Here is a 4,294-nt window from a genome sequence, read left to right as displayed (position 1 = left end):
AGATCAACAAGGCTGATTGCTGTAAACACCATCTGCTTTTCTTCTGTAGTGGCCTTTGAAATAACAGTTTTCGCACCCATTAAATCTCCTCTTTTTTAAGAAAATAAATTCATACCGTTGACTAATCTGTTTGCTTTCTTGTCTAAAATATAGTTCGCTTCCTTTGACATAGATTTGGGGATGATTAGGAGAAAAATAGCAAAGTTAGAAGAGATATTTCATATATAGACTCGCGCCTTTTCTTCCAAGAAGGGCAGGATACGGACATACATCATTTTTGGCGCGTAAGGAACTTTAACCCGTGCGAAAGGAGGGCATATGGGCTATTTTCGTATGGGAGTCTCGAGGGGGGCCAACCTAGTTGCTATATATTGCATGCAAGAGGGACTTGATACGCACGCAAACCATTTCTACCTGTCCCAGTTGCCAAGTTCGAATTATGCCACAACCCTTTTGCTGTTTTGACCCATGCGAAAGTAAAAAAACAAAACATTATTCCGTTTTTTATTTGTGTTTATGACTAAGGGCAAATGTGTACAAGATTTCAATTGTATTACTTTTGTTTTTGTTTTTTTAATAGGCTTTTAAAGTGATTGGCTTATCCAGAGTGGAGTTAACTATGGACTGCTATAAATACCGTTAAATTTGGCGGGAAAGGATGCGCGAGCGTGTAACCTCATCCGGAAGAAATGGTCGATATTTCGTACCTCTTTTGTTTTTCGCTCCCGTGTAACCTTATCCATCGATGTAAAAAAAAAAAGCGTGGGTGTTTCTCTCTCTTTCTCTTTGTATCTTTTTCTTTTTCTCTTTCTCTGTGTCTCTCTTTTTCTCTTTATATATCTCTTTTTCTTTCTTTTTGTATCTTTATGTATCTCTCTCTTTCTCTTTCACTTCGTATCTTTCTCTTTTATCTCTTTCTTTATGTCTCTCTCCCTCTCTCTCTCTCTCTCTCTCTCTCTCTCTCTCTCTCTCTCTCTCTCTCTCTCTCTCTCTCTCTCTCTCTCTCTCTCTCTCTCTCTCTCACTCTCTCTCTTAGCCTCTCCTTCTCCCTCCCCCTCTACCTCTCCCTCTCCTTCTCCTTTTCCTTCTCCCTCAACCTCACCCTCACCGTCTCGCTCTTGCTCTCCCTCTCCCTCTCGATCTCCCTCACCCTCTCCCTCTTCCTCTCTCCTTTTCTGTGTGTCCGGCTCGCCCCACTACGCACGCATGTCACAGAATGTTGGCTCCGTCTCCACGTCTTTTCCCCAATGTACTTATCCACCTTGAGGTTGAAAAATAGATCCCCACTGCAGTATCGCTATGTTGCTATTTTTGGCGCGCAATTCTCTGTCTCTCCGTTTTCTTTCTCGTCGCCATTCAGGTGTTGGGCCGGAGGGCGCGTTCGAAAAGGCTTCGTTTCTTTTCTTTTTTTTTTTTTTTTTTTAGGGGGGGGGAGGTTTTGTTTGTTTTGGGGGTTTTTTGGTTTTTGTATTTTTCTTCTTTTTTTGAGGGGGGGGGGGCGCTGAGGAACGGTTCGAATAGGAGGAAGAGTGACCAGGAGAAAAGCGTGGATATTTTTTTTTTTTTCGCTCAGGAAAATCAATTCGTTTTGAATGTATTATGGTGTGGATGTGATTATTAATTTTTGTTTTATTTATCCCGAGATTCTTTGGTCTCTCTGGGACTGAACGAATATGGGAGAAAAGCCAAAATGAGCGAATCAAAGACGACATTCAAGTAATCTCGAAACCCTCCGAAGATACCTATAATTTTAGCAACAAAGTTTTCCTCTCTCTCTCTCTCTCTCTCTCTCTCTCTCTCGCTCTCCCCTCCCCCTCCCCTCCCTCCCTCTCCTGTCTCCCTCTCTCCCTCTCTCTCTCGGTCGCTCTCTCATACCCCCCTCCCCCCGTCCCTCCCTCTCCTGTCTCCCTCTCTCCCTCTCTCTCTCGGTCGCTCTCTCTCTCTCTCTCTCTTTACGTATACACACACCCTCGCAAGGGGGTGAGAGAGAGAGCCAGCGGACAGACCGGTATACCTGAGAACAGGGAGCGGATGTCGCAAAAGAAGACATGTTCTTCATGTTCTGCGTGAGGGCTTGATCTTCGTGGAGATTCGCGGAAGATATAAAGATCATAATTCGCTTTCGGATCAATGCGCCAACACCGACGTGGCATTCTGAAGTGGTGTGCGGTGTTGAGAGGAAAAAATATAGATTGATGGGTCTTCGTGTGTTTATTTTTTTTTTTTTCGTGAACTGACTCGATTTTGGTGAATTTTGTTTTTTTTTTGTTATAAGTGAAGGTGATTTGGGGTGTTGTTATCACTGGGGGGGCGAACGGTGCCTGTGATGTGGATTGATACCATAATACCACTTTGGATTCGACTTGTGATAGATTCCCAGGTAAGTTATATACCTTTGTGAGAGAGCTTGTCGAATTTCGCTCATTAAAGGGATTTTGTACAGGAATAGATAGGAGATAATTTAGGATAATGATCAGTTTCTGTCACGTGGGTAGTTTATCATGTGCTCAGTGTTATATTTTTTTCTTTTTCTTTTAGGGTATTGAGTGTTTTTGTGATTTTGTTTTTCTTAAGCATAATGGACTTAATTATTCCATGCCATTTTCCTTTCTTTGTGTTCTCATCTTTGATCTATCTTCTCTCTTTCTTCTCTCTGTTTCTCTTAATCTCTCTCTCTCTCTCTCTCTCTCTCTCTCTCTCTCTCTCTCTCTCTCTCTCTCTCTCTCTCTCTCTCTCTCTCTCTCTCTCTCTCTCTCTCTCTCCTCTCCCTCACCTCTCCCTCTTTCTCCCTCTTTCTCCCTCTTTCTCCCTCTTTCTCCCTCACTCTCATTCTCTTCACTCCCCCCTCCTCGTTCCTCACCTCCCCACATCATCATCCACAATATATATTATCACCATTCTCCCTTCTTCCTTACCTTTATTGCTTTCTTTGTCTCCGTTTAAGAATTAGTGCATGGGAAAGAGGCTATTTGTGGTGGTGTGGGGAACGAGTGGCACGGGTGGAGAAGGATCTATTCTGGACACATTTCGGTTGTAAAAAAGCGTGTGGTTGTGTGAGTGTGTGTGTGTGTGTGTAGGGGGGGGGGGGGGTCAAGGGGGATGTGTAGGGGGTATGTGTGTGTGTGTGTGGTTGGGGGAGGGGTATAAGGTTGGATGTGTAGGGGGGAGGGGTACATGGGGAATGTGTAAGGGGATATGTGTGTGTGTGTGTGTGTGTGGTTGGGGGGTATGTGTGTGTGTGTGTGGTTGGGGGGTATGTGGGGGGGATGTGTGTGTGTGTTCGAATGCGTGAGATTATCTTGTGTTTTATACTATTTCTGTGTGTATTTCTTTGATCATGTCTTATTATTCCTGTTTTATCATACATTATTTCATTTCAACACGAATGCGTTTATGTTAATGGATCTCTTACACAGATTTTCTTTACAGCAAAACATAAAAAAAACTATTTAACTCCGGTTCTAGAAACAATCATAAAGAACTAAACAAAATAAATCTGAATATGGCATTTGTGAGAAGAGATGATAGCCATCAATGCCATTATTTTGAATATTTCACAACAGACAAATTCGGGAATTAGGTCAGGCAATGCAAGTCGACGTAATATGTGATGTTATCAATTCTGCTGCATTTTTATCGCTTTTCTGTTAATTCGGTGATTATATCCTTATTATTTTGATAGATTTTCAATATTACCTAGAAATAAGACATATTTTCCGGCTGTCTCCCTCTCCCACCCCCTTTTTGGCGGAGGAAAACGCGGCAGAATTTTTTGCCAGGGACAACGAACCTAACGAAAATACTTCATATTTTTAGACGCAGCAAAACTAGCGAAAGTCGGATATAACAGCTTTTTCTTTCCCTTTTCGTGTTTTTTTTCCTGTTTTCTTAGTAGATGTTCATATGACATGCAGGGTTGCAGCTGGATATAACTGGATAGAGGCCAGTGACACGGTGGATATGAAAATCAGGTGAAGGGATTACGAGCTTATTTACGAATCCTTTGTTGCTGAGGCTTGCTTGATGTGCCTTAAGCAAGTTTTTCATATGTTATTATTATTATTATTATTATTGCTATCATTATCATCACTATTGCTATTATTATTATCATCATCATCATCATTGTTATTATTGTTATCACTATTACGTTTATCCTTATCATTATTATTGCTATTATCACTATAATTACTATCGATGTTATTTTTATTGTTATTATCATCATTAGTATTATCATCAATACGTATTCATTATAATTAGTATTATCAATACTGTTATCATTAGTGTTATGATTATC

The 4,294-nt window shown here is 41.2% G+C and overlaps 1 protein-coding gene across 1 annotated transcript in view; it reads left to right on the top strand.

Annotated features, from left to right (window-relative positions):
• The first annotated feature begins 1,990 nt into the window (after nt 1-1,990).
• The window catches only part of LOC113810480 (uncharacterized), a 20,117-nt gene continuing 17,813 nt past the window's right edge, over nt 1,991-4,294 (top strand). The window contains exon 1 of the mRNA XM_027362164.2: nt 1,991-2,380. The gene's annotated coding sequence lies outside the window, so the exon portion shown is untranslated. The remainder of the gene's footprint in view (nt 2,381-4,294) is intronic.

Source organism: Penaeus vannamei, chromosome 13, assembly GCF_042767895.1.
Source record: "Penaeus vannamei isolate JL-2024 chromosome 13, ASM4276789v1, whole genome shotgun sequence".
NCBI classification, from domain to species: Eukaryota; Metazoa; Arthropoda; class Malacostraca; order Decapoda; family Penaeidae; genus Penaeus; species Penaeus vannamei.
The sequence above is the reverse complement of the archived record's forward strand: the minus strand, read 5'-3'. Positions and strand labels throughout refer to the sequence as shown.